At 46.6% G+C, this 21,493-nt stretch overlaps 1 long non-coding RNA gene across 3 annotated transcripts in view; it reads left to right on the top strand.

Annotated features, from left to right (window-relative positions):
- Nucleotides 1-2,080: 2,080 nt before the first annotated feature.
- Nucleotides 2,081-21,493, top strand: part of LOC143768761 (uncharacterized) — a 44,444-nt gene continuing 25,031 nt past the window's right edge. Inside the window, exons 1-4 of one of the 3 annotated variants that reach the window (XR_013214012.1) lie at nt 2,081-2,423; nt 3,282-3,541; nt 12,290-12,421; nt 12,509-12,896. This is a non-coding gene — a long non-coding RNA (uncharacterized LOC143768761). Of the gene's footprint in view, nt 2,424-3,281; nt 3,542-12,289; nt 12,897-21,493 lie in introns of those variants that run through there. The other 2 variants (XR_013214010.1, XR_013214011.1) reach the window with 2 other exon arrangements.

Raw genomic sequence — 21,493 nt, 5'->3', positions numbered from 1 at the left:
TACTGAATTCAGGAGATTAGTGGTAGATACCAATTTGGACAGTTATGCACAATTGCCTATTTTTAAAAGGGGTCTGTCTAGTATTGTAAAAGATGAACTAGCTCGCTCTGAGTCACCACAAGAGCTAGAGACATTTATACAGCATTGTGTGCGCATAGACATTCGCCTTACTGAGCGTAGGCAGGAGAAGTTTGCTGCATATAACCGTATTTCTAACTTTTCCCTAACTTCCAAAGAGCCTGCAGGTAAAACATCTCGGGAGGTGGAGGAGGTGCCCATGCAAATTGATTCCGTTGAGAGGCGCGAGATCAATGAGCGCCGGGAGCATCGCCTTCGTAAAAGTCTATGTTTCTACTGCGGCCAGTCTGACCACTTCTTGATCAATTGTCCTAAGTGTCCTAGACGGCCTAACAAGGTGCTAGCAGCAGTAGGGGAGTATGACAACTGTGATGACGAATCTGACATCTCTGAATGTAGCCTGCCTTTAAACGCTGTATTCCATTCACTATGACTTCACCCCCCAAGGAGCTTAAGGAAAAGAACTCTCACTGTTCTCTCCCTATTAAGATCCTGTGTTCAGGACAGTGGATTTCCATTGCAGCTATGATTTACTCTGGTGCAGGTGGCAATTTCATGGATATCGCATTTGCCAAGGAACATGGTATTGAAATTCAGCAAAGAGCCTCTCCAATTACCATGGAAATAGTGGATAGGTCACCTTTAATCTCTGGGCCTGTGGATCAGGAGACCGTACCCCTTGAAATTTTGTTGGAGCTTAATCATCAGGAGCAACTTTCTTTCTTGCTAATTTCTTCTCCTCATTTTCCTGTGATTTTAAACATTCCTTGGTTGCATTCTCAGAACCCAATTATCAACTGAGAGACCAAGGAGATTATCTTTCCAACAAGGAGCAACTCAGCGTTAACAGAAGCTGTCCCTGAGTCCGCGGCTACGGAACCACATGTACAGGTATTTTCTTTACCTCCAGCATATAAAGAGTTCTCTGAAATCTGTGACAAGAAGAATGCAGATCAGCTTCCTCCACACAGGCATTATGACTGTCCCATTGAGCTGCTTCCTGGGGCAGCTATTCCTTTTGGTAACATATACCCTTTGGCGGCACCTGAGCTTCAAGCCTTAAAGGAGTATATTGATGAAAATCTGGCCAAAGGCTTCCTACGTCCTTCTTCCTCACCAGCAGGGGCACCTATATTTTTTGTAAAAAAGAAGGATGGGACCCTGAGACCCTGTGTTGACTATCGGGAACTCAATAAGGTAACCGTACAAAACCATTACCCTTTGCCTCTGATTCCCGAATTACTGGAAAGAGTCCGCCATGCTAAGGTGTTCTCTAAACTGGATCTTCACGGGGCTTATACTTTGGTGCATATTCGTCCAGGGGATGAGTGGAAGACAGCATTCAGATGCCGGTATGGACACTTTGAATATCTTGTGATGCCCTTCGGGCTTTGTAACGCCCCTGCAACGTTTCAACACCTTGCTAATGACATTTTCAGAGATTTGTTGGACCAGTTTGTGGTGATCTATTTGGACGATATACTAATCTTTTCTGACTCTTTACAGGAACATGAAGAACATGTCAAAACTGTTTTAAGATGTCTGAAAGAGAACCATCTGTATATTAAGCCGGAGAAATGCGAGTTCCATTGTTCTGAGATACAGTTCTTAGGTTACATCATCTCTTCCCAGGGGCTGAACATGGAATCTGGTAAGACTCAGGCTATCCTTGACTGACCGGTACCCAAGAATGTTAAGGAGGTCCAAAGTTTTATTGGTTTTGCAAATTTCTACAGACGCTTCATTCGAAATTTTTCTGATATTGTCCGTCCCATTACTTCCTTGACAAAGAAGGAAAAGCCCTTTAAGTGGTCATCACAGGCTCAAGAAGCTTTTGATCGGCTTAAGATCTGTTTCGGTTCCCTGAAAAATGCCCACAGGAAAAATGCCCACAGGAGAATTGCCCATATGAAAAATGCCCACAGGAAAAATGCCCACAGGAAAAGTGCCCACACAGAAAATTCCCCACACGGAAAATTCCCCACACGGAAAATTGCCAATTACAGCATCACAAAGTTTCAGATCTATGATATTTCAGGTGCAAGGTGAGGATGTTCACATAATATGTGATCAACTTGTGATTTACAGTTGACCTATTGCAAAACTGCAAAAATGATGATCCGTGGTTTGCAGCAGTCTGTCATTATCAGCAATAGATAGATCTAGTCTGCTCTCATCTCTCACTGATTCTGCCTTACTCCTCCCACCAGCCCAAAACAGCAGCACATGCAGAACCAGCAGCAGTGTGATCCAGAGGAGCCATCACTGCTGTCAGTGATCACAAAAGTATCACTGCTGCTGGCAGAGATATTTGGTCCTGGAAGCCCAGAAGGCACAGCAGAAAGGTGAGATTCTGTCACTTGTACCATTTTGTGTTCTTGCTGAGAATGTATGATATGCTTTTGCAGTGGAGTCCGATGGGCCCCAGTGCGAAATCTGGACCTTTCCCCCCACACACACGTTGGTCAGATGTATGGGCCCCTGTAGTGTTCTAAATTCTATAAAGACGTATGAATTGCCCCCCTCCCCCTTCATTATGTGGTAATGTCCCCCATACTGGTATATATGCCCATCATCCTGGTGAATGTGTCTGCATCCTGGTATATATGTCCTAATGCTGGTATATATGGTCCCCATCCTAGTATGTATGGTCCACGTGATCTCCATCCTTGTATTTATGCCCCATTTCTGGTATATATGTCCCTATCCTGGTTTTCATGGTCCCCAATCCTAGTTTATGTGTCCCCGTTCTGACAGTAATGCATAATTGAAAACAATAACATTCTACTCACCTTTCCTCTGCTCCCACGTCGCCCAGTGTCTTTTGTAGCCACCGCACAGCCCGGCAGCTGACATCGGAGTGTGTGCCATTTCATGCACCGCTCCCTGTGGCTGCACCTCTTATGTCAGCTCACAGCCAATGTGCCGGCAGCATGTATCGCAGTGCAGGGACCCCACGGGTCTCTGCAACATGATGCATGTCATCTGGATCTGCATCTTCTGTGAAGACGCAGATCCAGCAGAAGCAGGCACCTTTACCCCCTTGCCTGGTTGTGGACTTGATGCCTGTGACCATAGTCGTTACACATCTGTGTTTTTTTGTATTGGTGAACCAATAGTCTTATCTATCCCCATATTTGTTAATTTATTTTCAATAAAAGTGTATTTTGCGTTCATCTAAAGTATTCTATTTCTTCTTGTAGTGCTAACAATGGAGTTTGCAAAAAGCCAGAGAAACAACAAAGTTATGATTTACTTGGGGTTTGAATATCTTGCATTTCGTACTATCAACGCAGTGGTGACTTGGAAATGCCGACTGTACCGCTCTTCAAAGTGCCATTCAATTCTCAAAACAAAAGATGGCGACGTAGTTCAAGAACCAACAGAACATTGTCATAGCTCCTGCCCTCAAAAAGCAGAAGCAAACGTTGCCAGAAGCAAAATGAGAGAAGACATGAGAGCAGTAAGTGCTACTCCTCACAGCGTGATGGGAAAGGTGTTGTCTGTGTTGAGTAATGATGTATTGGCCCATATGCCAAGACAATCATCTCTTGCGAGAAGCCTGGTCTATCATAGAACAGGTGGTAATTTGCCTAACCCAAAAACTATACATTTATGCATTCCGGAAAAGTATAGTTAACTGATACTTCATGATTCAGGATTCTGCAGAGCATCTCACCTATAATTCTATATTATTCTTGTGCCGTGCAGAGCATCTCACCTATAATTCTGTATTATTCTCCTGTCCTGCAGAGCATCTCACCTATAATTCTATATTATTCTCCTGACCTGCAGAGCATCTCACCTATAATTCTATATTATTCTCCTGCCCTGCAGAGTATCTCACTTATAATTCTATATTATTCTCCTGCCCTGCAGAGCATCTCACCTATAATTCTATATTATTCTCCTGTCCTGCAGAGCATCTCACCTATAATTCTATATTATTCTCCTGCCCTGCAGAGCATCTCACCTATAATTCTATATTATTCTCCTGCCCTGCAGAGTATCTCACTTATAATTCTATATTATTCTCCTGCCCTGCAGAGCATCTCACCTATAATTCTATTTTATTCTCCTGTCCTGCAGAGCATCTCACCTATAATTCTATATTATTCTCCTGCCCTGCAGAGCATCTCACCTATAATTCTATATTATTCTCCAGCCCTGCAGAGCATCTCACCTATAATTCTATATTATTCTCCTGTCCTGCAGAGCATCTCACCTATAATTCTATATTATTCTCCTGTCCTGCAGAGCATCTCACCTATAATTCTATATTATTCTCCTGCCCTGCAGAGCATCTCACCTATAATTCTATATTATTCTCCTGCCCTGCAGAGCATCTCACCTATAATTCTATATTATTCTCCAGCCCTGCAGAGCATCTCACCTATAATTCTATATTATTCTCCTGTCCTGCAGAGCATCTCACCTATTATTCTATATTATTCTCCTGCCCTGCAGAGCATCTGACATATACCTGCATACTATCCCCCTGTCCTGCAGAGCATTTAGCCTATAGCTCTATGCTATTCTCTGTTCTGCAGAGCATCTCACCTATAACTCTCTACTGTTTTCCTGTGGGTATTCATGTCTGTGGGCACTTTTCACATATGTGAACCCCTTGCACCTGAAATATCATAGATCTGAAACTTTGTGATGCTGTAATTGGCAATTTTCTGTGTGGGGAATTTTCCGTGTGGGGAATTTTCCGTGTGGGCATTTTTCATGTGGGCATTTTTCATGTGGGCAATTTTCCTGTGGGCATTTTTCTGGTCACCATCTGTTTCACATCAGCACCGCTGTTGATACACCCAGATCCAACACTTTATTTCATTGTGGAGGTGAACGCTTCTGATAATGCTTTGGGGGCTATTCTCTCCCAAAGAACTGGAGAGAAGGGTCTGCTACATCCTTGTGCTTTCTTTTCCCGTAGACTAACCTCAGCAGAGAAGAATTACGACGTGGGAGACAAGGAATTGCTGGCTATTATTGCAGCTTTCAAAGAATGGAGACATCATCTGCAAGGAGCTGCACAACAGATCATAGTGCTAACTGACCATCGCAATTTAGAGTTCCTTAGATCCGCTAGATGTCTTTCTCCTCGTCAGGCTCGTTGGAACTTATTTTTAAATCAATTTAACTTTGTTACCTCGTACCGTCCAGGTTCTCGTAATGGGAAGGCTGATGCTTTATCCCAAATCCATGCTGCGGATTCCGTACCTGGAGCCACGTCCAAGACCATTCTATCTGATGCCAATTTCATCAGAGTTATCCACGATCAGGACTTGTGGAAGGAGTGCAGGGAGGCCTATGACGGTGATGTATTTCTGGCCAACCCACCTGTGGATATTAATCTTGTCTTTAAGGGTGGCATGTGGTTCAGAGATCGACGTGTCTATGTCCCTGAGGTCGTCCGTCTGCAGATCCTCAAGTTGGTACATCACTCCAAGTTGGCTGGTCACAGGGGGGTACAGAAGACACAAGAGTTCCTGAGCCGATTCTTCTGGTGGCCAACTTGCCTGAAGGATACCAATGACTATGTTCTCTCTTGCGAGGTATGTGCTCGTTACAAGACTCCTCATGTGGCTTCTACGGGTCTTCTACAACCATTACCTGTTCCGTCCCACCCTTGGGGGTCTATATCAATAGACTTTATTGTGGAGCTGCCTACATCGGGGGGCATGAATCCAATCATGGTGGTAGTTGATCGCCTGACTAAAGCTGCTCATTTTGTTCCGTGCACCGGCCTCCCCTCAGCTAAAGATACAGTGAACTTGGTTATACAGAATGTCTTTCGGTTGCATGGGGTTCCGCATGAGATCATCTCTGACCGTGGAGTACAGTTCACTTCAAGATTCTGGAAGGGGTTTTGCTCTTCACTCAATATTAATGCCTGTCTCTCTTCCGCTTACCATCCTCAGACAAATGGTCAGACTGAGAGTACCAACCAGACGCTGGAACAATATCTAAGATGCTATGTCAGCCATCTCCAGGATGATTGGTTGGAGTTGCTTCCGTTAGCTGAATTTTCATATAACAATTCTCAGAGCGCCTCCACTAAATTTACACCTTTCTTTGCCAATCTGGGTTATCATCCGTGTATCTTACCTAGGTCTCCAATTAATTCTCCGGTTCCGGCAGTGGAGGAAAGGCTGACTGCGATGAGGCAAAATCTGGAGGTTCTGAAGGAATCCCTGACCACAGCTCAAGAACGATATAAGAGATCGGCTGATAGATTCCGTAAACCTGCACCCATGTTCAAGGTAGGAGATTTCGTGTGGTTAGCAACTAAGAATCTGAAGTTAAACATTCCTTCACAAAAACTTAGACAGAAATTCATTGGCCCTTTCAAGATCAACGGTATTGTGAGCTCTGTGGCCTGCCGGCTGAAGCTGCCTAGGACTATGAAGGTACATCCAGTTTTTCATGTATCTTTACTAAAGCCTGTATCTCCTAATACCTTCCAGGGACGTGTTGTGCCACCTCCGCAGCCTGTGGTGATTGATGGGCAAGAACAATTTGTGGTGGAGGAAATTGTTGATTCCAGGATCCGCAGGAATCGGCTCCAATATCTGACAAGATGGCAGGGATATCCCCTGAGGAAGACTCTTGGGAACCTGTGGAAAACATCAATGCCCAACAGAAGATTTCTCGTTTTCATCAGAGATTCCGTGAGAAACCAGGTCCAGGATCGTCCTGAGGCCGCTTCTAAGGAGGGAGTAATGTCAGGACTCTGAATATTTTTTATTACCTTTTGTGCATTACTGCCCTTTTCCAAGATGGCGTCTTTGGTCTCATGTGCACTTTGTCTTCCTGCTATAAAACTCCACCCCAGCCTTCAGTCTGTGCTAGAGTATTCTGCCTTGCATCCAGCTCCTGACCCTGGTGACTCCCTGGCTATATACCTGCTGTCATGGTCGCTGATACCTACTTGTCCGGCCGGCACGCTCCCAACGTCCCTCCTTCTTCTCGGTCCGGCTTCTCTGCTTCTCGGCGCGTCGGCGCATGCGCCCTAGGGTCTCCTCCGCCGCTCTGCCTTCAGGGAGGTTGTGACCCGGTAGCTCCGCCTCCAACATGGCGGCGCCCACCGGGTATTTCTGTTCGGTGCCTCCTCAGGTAAGCGCCTACGTATCTTCGTTGTAACTGCTACGTTTGTTCCAGCGTTGTATTCGGGCCCATCCTTAGGATAGCTTCCTCTGTTCCGTACCTTCTTTGCTTTCGGTTCCTCTGGCTTTCCCCAGCTTCCTCCGTTTTCTCATTACTCCTGCTCCAGCCTCCTGTTAATATTTGTATTATTACTTTTCAGTTCTTCGCCTCGTCATCCTCAGCGTTCCTGTTCCGCTGCTTCACCCAGTCGTCCCTTTGGCTCCGGCAGTTGCGGTTCCATCCTCCCTGGGCCTGCTCCTAACACTCCCTGTATAGGGGGTGCATCCATCAGGTTTGCTCGCCCTAGGGGGCTCTGGGACCGCGACCCAGAGGGTCCACTTTTGGGTTCACCTCGTCTCTCTGTCTCACCCCCGTGTAGCGTGATAGTATGCGTAGGCCATGGATCCCGCTGGAGCCGCTGCTGCTCAGAAAGAATTGCTCTTTCTTCGCGAAAATCAGTCCCGTATGATGGCCTTTATGAAGTCTATGGAATCTCGTTTATCCTCACTTCAATCTCCCGATCCCAGGAATGCTTCTTTGTTGCTTAATTTGCAGCAAGAGCTGGCGCAACAGCGCGACACCCAAACGCAAATTTTGACTTATATGGCCGCTATAGATTCTCGCCTTCTCTCTCTGCAGACTCCTATGCCTACTGTCGCTCCGGTCCCCGCTTCTCACGCACCTCCTCGTCTGGCCAAACCCCCACACTATAATGGAGACCCCAAATTATGTTGGGGATTCTTAAATCAGTGTCGTCTCCATTTTGAGCTCTTGCCGTTGCAATACCCCACCAATCGGGCTAAAATAGCTTTCATAATTTCTCATCTTGAGGGGAATGCGTTGGCGTGGGTAAATCCTCTCTGGGAACGTGACGATCCTCTGATGTCACACTTAGCAGACTTCCTTGAAACGTTCCGTCGAGTTTTCGACGAACCAGGTCGTCTGGCCTCTACTACTGAGTCCCTATTCAGTTTACAACAGGGGACCCTATCAGTTGGTCAGTACGCCATTCAGTTCCGCACATTATCTTCTGACCTTGGGTGGAATAATGAGGCTTTGGTAGGGGCATTCTGGCGTGGACTATCCGGGCGCATTAAAGATGAGTTGGCGGGTCGAGATACTCCTACTAATTTGGAGGATCTGATATCCTTGGCTACCCGTATTGACCTCCGATTTCAAGAACGAGCGTGTGAGAGAAGGATTCCTCGTCCCTCCCTGCCATTACGGAGACCACCTAGTCCTAGACCCAGAGTATCTACCACCCAACCGGCGCCTGAGCCGATGCAAGTTGGCCGGCTCAAGATGTCTGAGCAATGGCGCCAGGAAAGACGCACCCAGGGGCTATGTTTCTACTGTGGCAGTGCTTCCCATCTCCTCCGTGCTTGTCCTGATCATCCGGAAAACTCCTCCGCCTAGGTCAGGTAAGAGAGGCCTGCCTAGGTGCATGTGATACCGCTCTACCCCTTACGCTTTCCGTCCTACTTCATGTCACAGGTAAACGCTATTCTTTGCTAGCTTATATTGACTCGGGTGCAGCTGGGAATTTTATCAGACTAGAGGAGGTTGTTAGATTCTCTGTTCCCGTCAAGACACTAGAAAGCCCTCTTTTTCTTGCTTCGGTGGACGGCAAGCCCTTGCAAGAGACTATAACCCAGGTCACACAGGTAGTAGAACTTCAAGTAGGGGTTTTACACAAGGAGAAAATTGCGTTTTACGTTTTAGCCAATATTTCCCATCCTGTACTTTTAGGCTTACCATGGTTGCGGACCCATGAGCCCGCGTTAGATTGGCAAAATGGCAATATTCTTTCTTGGGGGGATTCCTGTCGGGCTCGGTGTCTGTTGTCGGTACGTCCTGTGGGTGACTCTTGCTCTTCCCTTGTCCTTCCTGGTCTGCCTTCTGCTTACTCTTCCTTTTCTGATGTCTTCAATAAAAGGGAAGCGGAGAATCTCCCTCCACATCGGCCCTATGACTGTCCTATAGACCTGGTTCCTGGTACCATGCCTCCGCGAGGAAGAATCTACCCCCTCTCACCTGCAGAGACTCAAGCCATGTCAGAGTACGTTCAGGAGAACCTTGCTAAAGGTTTCATTCGGAAGTCCACCTCTCCTGCGGGGGCCGGTTTCTTTTTTGTCAAGAAAAAAGACTCTTCGTCCATGCATAGACTATAGAGGTTTGAACAACATAACGGTGAAGAACAAATATCCATTACCTTTAATCTCTGAACTCTTTGACCGCTTAAGAGGAGCACGAGTATTCACTAAGTTGGATCTTCGTGGTGCTTACAACCTGGTTCGAATTCGTGCAGGGGATGAATGGAAGACCGCATTTAACACCCGTGACGGCCATTATGAGTACTTGGTGATGCCTTTTGGTCTCTGTAACGCTCCCACTGTGTTCCAAGAATTCGTAAATGACGTCTTCAGAGATTGCCTATATATTAGTGTCGTAGTCTATCTAGACGACATACTTATCTTCTCTCCGAATCTCTCCTCCCATCGACGTGACGTCCGTCTTGTTTTTCAACGCCTCCGTGAGAATCATCTTTTTGCCAAGATCGAAAAATGTGTTTTCGAACAATCAAGTGTACCGTTTCTGGGATATATTGTTTCTGATACCGGTCTGAAGATGGATCCAGCTAAGGTGTCTGCGGTTTTGGATTGGCCATGGCCAGTAGGAGTTAAAGCCATTCAACGTTTCCTCGGCTTCGCCAATTACTATAGGCAATTCATTCCACATTTTTCTTCATTAACCAAGCCCATCTCAGCTCTCACTCGCAAAGGACTTGCTTCCAACAACTGGTCCCCGGAGGCGCAAAATGCATTTCTAACTTTGAAACAGAAATTTGCTGTAGCCCCGGTGCTTCATCGTCCAGATGCCAACAGACCCTTTGTCCTTGAAGTGGTTGCATCTTCCGTGGGAGTCGGAGCAGTCCTCTTACAGAAGTCTGCTTCTGGACGTGTCGTTACGTGTGGTTTCTTCTCCAAATCATTTTCTTCTTCGGAACGTAATTACTCTATCGGAGACAAGGAACTGTTAGCCATTAAGTTGGCCTTAGAGGAGTGGCGATATCTCCTCAAGGGGGCTGTTCATCCCTTCACTATATTTACGGACCATAAGAACCTAGCCTATGTGCAATCTGCTCAAAGACTTAATCCTCGACAGGCCAGATGGTCCCTGTTTTTTTGACGTTTTGATTTTGAACTCCATTTCCGTCCTGGAGACAAAAATATCAGAGCTGATGCTCTCTCACGGTCCTCTCAACCTTTGGATGAAGTGGAGAGTCCTGCTCATATTATTGATCCTGCTAGGGTCATTTCCGTTGCTCCTCTGGAAGTAATTTCTCCGCCTCCTGGGAAAACCTTCGTGGCAAGCGAGGACAGAAGGAGAGTTCTGCTTTGGGGTCACTCCTCCAAATTTGCTGGGCACGCGGGAACCAAGAAGACACTTTCTCTTATAGCACGTCACTACTGGTGGCCGTCCTTTCGTCAGGATATCCTGGATTTCATTGCCTCGTGTCCCTCTTGTGCTAAGAATAAGGTTCCTCGGCAATTACCTTCCGGACTCTTACATCCGCTTCCAGTACTTTCTAGTCCTTGGAGTGATAGTGCCATGGACTTTATCACGGATCTCCCTCGCTCCTCTAATTGCTCCGTTATTTTGGTGGTAGTGGATCGATTTTCCAAAATGGCCCACTTCATACCCTTATCTGGATTGCCATCTGCTCCCGAATTGGCGAAGATCTTCATCTTTCATATCTTCCGACTTCACGGCTTTCCTCGTAGTATCGTTTCGGATCGTGGAGTCCAGTTCACTGCTCGCTTTTGGAGAGCTCTGTGTGGCTTAATGAAGGTGACTCTAGATTTCTCCTCCGCTTATCATCCTCAGTCCAATGGCCAAGTGGAGCGTGTCAATCAAGTTCTCACGTTCTATTTACATTTCTCCAATGCTCATCAAGATGACTGGGTTTCCTTGCTTCCATGGGCTGAATTCGCCTAGAACAATCATCCTTGTGAATCTTCTTCTAAATCTCCATTCTTTGTGGTTTTTGGGCAACACCCTGGCATTCCTTTTCCCATTTCCTGCACTTGTGGCGTACGGGCAGCTGATTCTTTGTCCCAGGAGTTCTCCAAAATTTGGCAGGAGACTAAGGAGTCGCTTCTCAAGGCCAGTGATCGTATGAAAAGATATGCAGATAAGAGACGTCTTGGTGTCCCTGCATATCAACCGGGGGATAAGGTGTGGCTCTCCTCTCGGTACATTAGGCTAAAAATCCCTTCTCATAAACTTGGTCCTCGCTACATTGGCCCCTTTGAAATTTCTAACCGAATCAATGATGTGGCATATAAGTTAAAATTACCCGCTTCTTTGCGTATTCCTAATGCCTTTCATGTCTCGCTTCTTAAACCTGCTGTATTTAATCGTTTTCACTCATCTTCTCCTTTTGTCTCATCCTCCTCTTCCGACGATCAATTCGAGGTGAGGGATATTTTAGCCCAAAAAACGGTTAAGGGTCGGACGTTATTTCTAATTGACTGGAAGGGTTTTGGTCCTGAGGAGAGATCTTGGGAACCTCGAGAAAACATCAATTCACCCCATATTTTGAAGAGCTTTCTTTCCAGTTCTAAAAAGAGGGGGAGTAAGAAAGGGGGTACTGTCACGGTCGCTGATACCTACCTGTCCGGCCGGCGCGCTCCCAACGTCCCTCCTTCTTCTTCTCTGTCCGGCTTCTCTGCTTCTCGGCACGTCGGCGCATGCGCCCTAGGGTCTCCTCCGCCGCTCTGCCTTCTGGGAGGTTGTGACCCGGTGGCTCCGCCTCTAATATGGCTGGCTGCGCCCACCGGGTATTTCTGTTCGGGGCTTCCTCAGGTAAGCGCCTACGTATCTTCGTTGTGACTGCTCCATTTGTTCCAGCGTTGTATTCGGGCCCATCCTTAGGATAGCTTCCTCTGTTCCGTACCTTCTTTGCTTTTGGTTCCTCCGGCTTTCCCCAGCTTCCTCCGTTTTCTCATTACTCCTGCTCCAGCCTCCTGTTAATATTTGTATTATTCCTTTTCAGTTCTCCGCCTCATCATCCTCAGCGTTCCTGTTCCGCTGCTTCACGCAGTCGTCCCTTTGGCTCCGGCAGTTGCGGTTCCATCCTCCCTGGGCCTGCTCCTAACACTCCCTGTATAGGGGGTGCATCCATCAGGTTTGCTCGCCCTAGGGGGCTCAGGAACCGCGACCCAGAGGGTCCACTTTTGGGTTCACCTCGTCTCTCTGTCTCACCCCCATGTAGCATGATACCTGCTCCTGTGAACCTGTGTGGTGATCCTGCTACTCTGCTCTGAGTTCCTGCTGCATACACCAGTTTCCAGTAATCCTCCTTCATCTGCTGCTCTTGTTTACTTCCATCTGCATTTGCTGGACATGTAAGTTGTTGCTGCTCTGCATAAACCTGAGACTTTTACCCAGGCCTCCCTGGTTGAGCTAAGATATTATTTGAACTGCCTTATAAGCATATCTATCTGTGTTTGGACTAAAACAAGGACTTATTCGTGTCAAGCATCCTCAAGAATAACTGTGTTTCATAGACTTTCTGCTTGATTGCATTTTCCTCTGAAGTTTCCTATAGACTGCTAAGCTGCGTTTAATATTTACACCAAGTGTTGTGGACCTGAGTTTCTCTCTGCACCTGTTCGAATCACCGTGTGATAATATAGACTTTACCACTTATAAAACTGTGTCCTGTAGTTGTATTGTTCCACGCAAAGAGTCTCCTGAGTTATCCCCTACAATTATTACACACTATTCTGCTGGTGCAGTCACTGTGTACATACATAACATTACTGATCCTGAGTTACATCCTGTATTATACTCCAGAGCTGCGCTCACTATTCTGCTGGTGCAGCCACTATGTACATACATTACATTACTGATCCTGAGTTACATCCTATATTATACCCCATAGCTGCACTCACTATTCTGCTGGTGCAGTCACTGTGTACATACATTCCTGATCCTGAGTTACCTCCTGTATTATACTCCGGAGCTGCACTCACTATTTTGCTGGTGCAGTCACTGTGTACCTACATTACATTCCTGATCCTGAGTTACATCCTATATTATACCCCATTGCTGCACTCACTATTCTGCTGGTGCAGTCACTGTGTACATACATTACATTACTGATCCTGAGTTACATCCTATATTATACCCCAGAGCTGCACTCACTATTCCTCCAAACACCCCAGTGTCCCATCATAGTCCCACAAGATAAGCCCACCTACCCCCTTTTCCCACCACCCAACCGAACACCTACACCCAAATCTATATCCCTATATACAATATATACAGCCGCACACACCACGATAATAAAAAATCACGAAGCCCAAGTTCAGCGCCTGCAGCCCTACATAACTGTATAATGATCAAACAAAACAAAAATCTACAGTGTCAGCAGCAGCCCACCACCAGGAAAGGAGATGACCAGACTAGGGCACACTAAAAGAAAAGCCCCTCCAGAGGAGCGCGGCCCTCCGTGTGCCCAGTCTCCCATACTCCAGAGAGCGCACCTTCACCAGGTCACCGAGTATGGTCCTTAACACATCGTCAACTGGGAGGATTTTTCATTGCATCGATACTAAGCACCGTGCGCTCCACGTGTGATACTTAACCACTGCGCTAACTAGAAATAAGGTGCAGCGGTCCCGACCACAAAGGTCTCCGAATGCTCCATAGGCCTATTCCGCATAGGAGAGACTGGCCAGCCGAGACCAGCCAATGGAGGCGCCCACCCTGTTGTACACCTCTGTGTTGAAGGGACAATGAAGCAGGAAGTGGTCCATGCTTTCCAGCAAGGTACCACAATGCTCCCGAGGACAGTTCCTGTCCTCAGAGCTCCTACACTTCAGATTGTCCCTCACACACAGTTTCCCATGGAAGCAGCGCCAAGCCAAGTCCCAAAACTTCGAGGGGATCCTGATAGAATTCAGAAGATGCAAACCCACCCCAAGATCCCGACTTGGGCAGTCCCTGAGCGCCAAAGGCCTCTGGAAATGGGTCAATAGAACCCTATTATCAAGGAGTTTCCTTGGCAGAGTCCTGATGCTCAGTTTGAAATAGACCATCTCCCCAAGTAACGAGCACATCCGAGCACCCAGATACTCGAGTAGTAACCGAGTGTCACCGAGCACTTTTGCTCACGCCTAGTACTTAGTTAACATAATTTTGACAAAAAAAAATGCAAAAGCCATCCAGCCACTTCATGGTGACCCTAATTGGGACAGTCCTAACCTCAAATATTCAAGCCTTACCATTTTTCAAGTGACATGCATATGGATAAGGGCTGAGGATGGAGCTTTTGGGTAAAGTGTGAGGTGGCTGTGATTGAGTCCAAGTTCTTTTTTATCAAAATAACTTTACTTAACACACTCAGTCCAGTGACAGGCATTGCACAGTGATCCTCAACACGCTCATTTCCTTTCCTCTGTGCTGTCCCTCGCCCTCCTCTCATTCTTTATTTCCGTACCGTATCCTCTGGGCGAGGGCGAAATCAAGGATGGCACTTTCCAACCTTTTCCAGACCGTAAGTTTCGGATGTTTATGATTTTCAGCTGAACCTAGTTGCTATTCCTCGCTGCACTTTTCTCTTCATGTCCAAATAACTTCTGGCCCCCAAGACCCTGGACCACTGGACTTCTCTTGCACTATTTACCTCAGCAACCTCACTTCTCGTCATCCCACACTCTGACTGACTGAAAACAGGGAGTGTCTGTAACTGCCACTACTCTGGCCCTGCCCAGTGTCTCAACTGTCACTACTCTGGCCCCGCCCAGTGTCTCAACTGCCACTACTCTGGCCCCACCCAGTGTCTCAACTGCCACTACTCTGGCCCCGCCCAGTGTCTCTAACTGCCACTACTCTGGCTCCACCCAATGTCTCAACTGTCATTACTCTGGTCCCACCTAGTGTCTCAACTGTCACTACTCTGTCCCCGCCCAGTGTCTCTAACAGCCATTCCTCTGGCCCCACCCAGTGTCTCAATTGTCACTACTCTGGCCCCACCCAGTGTCTCTAACTGCCACTACTCTGGCCCCACCCAATGTCTCAACTGCCACTACTCTGGTCCCACCCAGTGTCTCAACTGTCACTACTCTGGCCCCGCCCAGTGTCTCTAACTGCCACTAATCTGGCCCAACCCAGTGTCTCAACTGTCATTGCTCTGGCCCCGCCCAGTGTCTTTAACAGCCACTACTCTGGCCCCACCCAGTGTCTCTACTGTCACTATTCTTGCCCCGCCCAGTGTCTAACTGCCACTACTCTGGTCCCGCCCAATGTCTCAACTGCCACTACTCTGGTCCTACCCAGTGTCTCAACTGTCACTACTCTGGTCCCGCCCAGTGTCTCTAACTGCCAATACTCTGGCCCCACCCAGTGTCTCATCTGTCACTACTCTGGCCCCGCCCAGTGTCTCAACTGTCACTACTCTGGCCCCGCCCAGTGTCTCTAACTGCCACTACTCTGGCCTCACCCAGTGTCTCAACTGTCAATACTCTGGCCCCACCCAGTGTCTCAACTGTCACTACTCTGGCCCTGCCCTGTGTCTCTAACTGCCACTACTCTGGCCACGCCCAGTGTCTCAACTGTAACTACTCTGGCCCCACCCAGTGTCTCAACTGTCACTACTCTGGCCCGGCCCAGTGTCTCAACTGTCACTACTCTGGCCCCGCTCAGTGTCTCAACTGTCGCTACTCTGGCCCCGCCCAGTGTCTCTAACTGCCACTACTCTGGCCTCACCTAGTGTCTCAACTGTCAATACTCTGGCCCCACCCAGTGTCTCAACTGTCACTACTCTGGCCCCACCCAGTGTCTCTAACTGCCACTACTCTGGCCTCACCCAGTGTCTCAACTGTCAGTACTCTGGCCCCACCCAGTGTCTCAACTGTCACTACTCTGGCCCCGCACATTGTCTCTAACTGCCACTACTCTTGCCCCGCCCAATGTCTCAACTGCCACTACTCTGGCCCCACCCAGTGTCTCAGCTGTCACTACTCTGGCCCCGCCCAGTGTCTCAACTGTCACTACTGTCTCAACTGTCACTACTCTGGCCCCACCCAGTGTCTCTGCCACTACTCTGACCCAGTCCAGTGTCTCTAACAGCCACTACTCTGGCCCCACCCAGTGTCTCTAACAGCCACTACTCTGTCTCAACTGTCACTACTCTGGCCCCGCCCAGTGTCTCTAACAGCCACTACTCCAGCCCCACCCAGTGTCTCTAACTGTCACTACTCTGGCCCCACCCAGTGTCTCTAACTGCCACTACTCTGGCCCCACCCAGTGTCTCTAACTGCCACTACTCTGGCCCTGCCCAGTGTCTCTAACTGCCACTACTCTGGCCCCACCCAGTGTCTCTAACTGCCACTACTCTGGCCCTGCCAAGTGTCACAACTGTCACTACTCTGTCTCAACTGTCACTACTCTGGCCTCGCTCAGTGTCTCTAACTGCCACTACTTTGGCCCCACCCAGTGTCTCAACTGTCACTACTCTGTCTCAACTGTCACTACTCTGGCCCTGCCCAGTGTCTCTAACAGCCACTACTCTGGCCCCGCCCAGTGTCTCAACTGTCACTACTCTGGTCCCACCCAGTGTCTCTAACTGCCACTACTCAGGCTGAAACAAGTTCTTATCCTAACCTTATCTTATCTCCTAATCTACAGCACCCCACAGGAACTAAACCGTATATTATCCATTACTATTACTAAACCTTAGGGTACAGTCTCACAGTGGCACTTTTGTCGCTACGACGGTACGATCCGTGACGTTCCAGCGATATCCATACGATATCGCTGTGTCTGACACGCAGCAGCGATCAGGGACCCTGCTGAGAATCGTACGTCGTAGCAGATCGTTTGGAACTTTCTTTCGTCGCTGGATCTCCCGCTGTCATCGTTGGATCGGTGTGTGTGACACCGATCCAACGATGCGTTCGCTTGTAACCAGGGTAAACATCGAGTTACTAAGCGCAGGGCCGCGCTTAGTAACCCGATGTTTACCCTGGTTACCATCGTAAAAGTAAAAAAAAAAAACAGTACATACTCACATTCCGGTGTCCGTCAGGTCCCTTGCAGTCTGCTTCCCGCTCTGACTGACTCCCGGCCGTTAAGTGAAAGCACAGCACAGCGGTGACGTCACCGCTGTGCTCTGCTCTTACTTTCCGGCCGGCAGTCAGTTAGAGCGGCCCTGCGCTTAGTAACCCGATGTTTACCCTGGTTACCCGGGGCCTTCGGCATCGTTGGTCGCTGGAGAGCGGTCTGTGTGACAGCTCTCCAGCGACCACACTACGACTTTCCAATGATCACGGCCAGGTCGTATCGCTGGTCGTGATCGTTGGAAAGTTGCAGAGTGTGACAGTACCCTTACTCTAATACTGTATCTCCCTATCTCTAACCCTAGTCCATAGAGATATACAGTGGGTATGGAAAGTATTCAGACCCCTTTAAATGTTTCAAGTCCTATCAGTGTAATTACACAGCTGGCCTCCAATGAAGGAGTAGAACCATCTCAAGGAGGATCACAAGGAAATGGACTGCATGTGACTTAAATATGAGTGTTTGAGCAAAGGGTCTGAATACTTATAACCATGTGATATTTCAGTTTTTCTTTTTTAATAAATTTTAAAAAATTACATTTCTGTTTTTTCAGTCAAATGTGGTGCAGAGTGTACATTTATGTGAAAATAATTAACTTTTTGGAATTTACCAAATGGCTGCAATGAAACAAAGAGTGAAAAATTTAAAGAGGTCTGAATACTTTCCGTACCCACTGCATAACTTACTCAGTACACAAACATCATAACATTGTTTAGCATATTACTACACAATAAAACAGTACATGTACCATCTTACACATAAAATGTACCCGCTTTATTAGGGAAGAACATGAAGGGATACAGGGCATAACTTAGCCCCCCATCACACCCTTACAAAAACACATCATTCTACTGTTATCGAAAAAGGAATGAGGCCTACAAAGAAAAGAACACAGTTGTAATAAATATAGGGGATATCCCTGCCATCTTATCAGATATTGGAGCCGATTCCTGCGAATCCTGGAATCAACTGAAAAAACCAAAAACTGACAAAAGACCTAAAACGTATAAATTTTAATGTAGTAATTAAAATCGACTATCACTAATCTCATTAGGACCAACAGTAGAGAGCCTGCAAGGGGAAAAAAAAAAAAAAAAAAAAAAAAGATGGGTCTCTGGTGTACCAATAAGAAATTGCAATGCCAGACGTCACCTCACTTGAATTTATTTACTCATGTCTGTATCTATTTCAAATATCTGACAGACAATAGAGACATTGTTCTAGGAGGTATATTTCTATGGACACAAATAAAAATAATATTTTGGTTTACTTCTGGTTAATAATACTTTTATCTTGCTGTATTATCACAGTGGCACAAGCTACTCCTCATTTGGGGAATACCCCATAGAGAAGACAGAGACAAACTCTCTCTTTCTCCAGAGTTATTGTGCTCGGTTTGTACATACTGGGCATTTTTACCACCAATAATTTAAAAGTCCTAGAGAGTATTATTTTCTACTTTTCATTTTTGTTTGTCTCCTTTTTATGTCACACGCCAATATATATATATATTCCATGATTTCAATCCTACTAGTGCACACCAATTACCAGTATTCTACCCTTCTATTTTTGTTTGTCTTTATCTCATTTTTCCATACTAGAATATTATCTATTATCCTAATTGTGCTATCTGCGCACTAACTGCCAATAATCAGCAGCACTGGCACTGTATATATTACATTTTCCTTTTTTTTTTGGTGTAATTTTTGTATGTTGGTGGTGGCTTTTTTTATGTGTAGGGACTCCTGCAAGGGATTTTAGGGTCAGTCCACGTTGAGCGGGGGCGCCACTTCGTATCCCAGGGTGCCAACCTCCGCTGTTAGGAAGGGCATTCCGGGTAGGGATAGGCACATCTATCTTCCCTAGCCCTTTCCTATTAATTTTTTAAGGAATAGATATTTTTGCTTCTGGCATTGCAATTTCTTATTGGTACACCAGAGACCCATCTTTTTTTTTTTTTTTTTTTTTTTTTTTTTTTCCCCTTGCAGGCTCTCTACTGTTGGTCCTAATGAGATTAGTGATAGTCGATTTTAATTACTACATTAAAATTTATACGTTTTAGGTCTTTTGTCAGTTTTTGGTTTTTTCAGTTTAAATATTAGACCTAGCTATTGTAATTGGTTTTTCTTTAAGAATCCTGGAATCAACAATTTCCTCCACCACAAATTGTTCTTGCCCATCAATCACCACAGGCTGTGGAGGTGGCACAACACGTCCCTGGAAGGTATTAGGAGATACAGGCTTTAGTAAAGATACATGAAAAACTGGATGTACCTTCATAGTCCTAGGCAGCTTCAGCCGGCAGGCCACAGAGCTCACAATACCGTTGATCTTGAAAGGGCCAATTAATTTCTGTCCAAGTTTTTGTGAAGGAACGTTTAACTTCAGATTCTTAGTTGCTAACCACACGGAATCTCCTACCTTGAACATGGGTGCAGGTTTACGGAATCTATCAGCCGATCTCTTATAACGTTCTTGAGCTGTGGTCAGGGATTCCTTTAGAACCTCCAGATTTTGCCTCATCGCAGTCAGTCTTTCCTCCACTGCCGGAACTGGAGAATTAATTGGAGACCTAGGTAAGATACACGGATGATAACCCAGATTGGCAAAGAAAGGTGTAAATTTAGTGGAGGCGCTCTGAGAATTGTTATATGAAAATTCGGCTAACGGCAGCAACTCCAATCAATCATCCTGGAGATGGCTGACATAGCATCTTGGATACTGTTCCAGCATCTGGTTGGTACGCTCAGTCTGACCATTTGTCTGGTGATGATAAGCGGAAGAGAGACAGACATTAATATTGAGTGAAGAGCAAAACCCCTTCCAGAATCTTGAAGTGAACTGTACTCCACGGACAGAGATGATCTCATCTGGAACCCCATGCAACCGAAAGACATTCTGTATAACCAAGCTCACTGTATCTTTAGCTGAGGGGAGGCCAGTGCACGGAACAAAATGAGCAGCTTTAGTCAGGCGATCAACTACCACCATGATTGTATGATTGTATTCATGCCCCCTAATGTAGGCAGCTCCACAATAAACTCACCAGAAGAATCGGCTCAGGAACTCTTGTGTCTTCTGTACCCCCCTGTGACCAGCCAACTTGGAGTCATGTACCAACTTGAGGATCTGCAGACGGACGACCTCAGGGACGTAGATACGTCGATCTCTGAACCACATGCCACCCTTAAAGACAAGATTAATATCCACAGGTGGGTTGGCCAGAAATACATCACCGTCATAGGCCTCCCTGCACTCCTTCTACAAGTCCTGATCGTGGATAACTCCGATGAAATTGGCATCAGATAGAATGGTCTTGGACGGGGCTCCAGGTACGGAATCCGCAGCATGGACTCGGGATAAAGCATCAGCTTTCCCATTACGAGAACCTGGATGGTACGAGATAACAAAGTTAAATTGATTTAAAAATAAGTTCCAACGAGACTGACGAGGAGAAAGACATCTAGCGGATCTAAGGAAATCTAAATTGCGATGGTCAGTTAGCACTATGATCTGTTGTGCAGCTCCTTGCAGATGATGCCTCCATTCTTTGAAAGCCGCAATAATAGTCAGCAATTCCTTGTCTCCCACGTCATAATTCTTCTCTGCTGAGGTTAGTCTTCGGGAAAAGAAAGTACAAGGATGTAGCAGACCCTTCTTTCCAGTTCTTTGGGAGAGAATAGCCCCCAAAGCATTATCAGAAGCGTCCACCTCCACAATGAAAGAAAGTGTTGGATCTGGGTGTATCAAGAGTGGTGCTGAGGTGAAACAGATCTTAAGCCGATCAAAAGCTTCTTGAGCCTGTGATGACCACTTAAAGGGCTTTTCCTTCTTTGTCAAGGAAGTAATGGGACGGACAATATCAGAAAAATTTCGAATGAAGCGTCTGTAGAAATCTGCAAAACCAATAAAACGTTGGACCTCCTTAACGTTCTTGGGTACCGGCCAGTCAAGGATAGCCTGAATCTTACCAGATTCCATGTTCAGCCCCTGGGGAGAGATGATATAACCTAAGAACTGTATCTCAGAACGATGGAACTTGCATTTCTCCGGCTTAATATACAGATGGTTCTCTTTCAGACGTCTTAAAACAGTTTTGACATGTTCTTCATGTTCCTGTAAAGAGTCAGAA

The sequence above is a fragment of the Ranitomeya variabilis genome, chromosome 4 (genome assembly GCF_051348905.1).
Source record: "Ranitomeya variabilis isolate aRanVar5 chromosome 4, aRanVar5.hap1, whole genome shotgun sequence".
Classification (NCBI taxonomy): Eukaryota; Metazoa; Chordata; class Amphibia; order Anura; family Dendrobatidae; genus Ranitomeya; species Ranitomeya variabilis.
The sequence above is the reverse complement of the archived record's forward strand: the minus strand, read 5'-3'. Positions and strand labels throughout refer to the sequence as shown.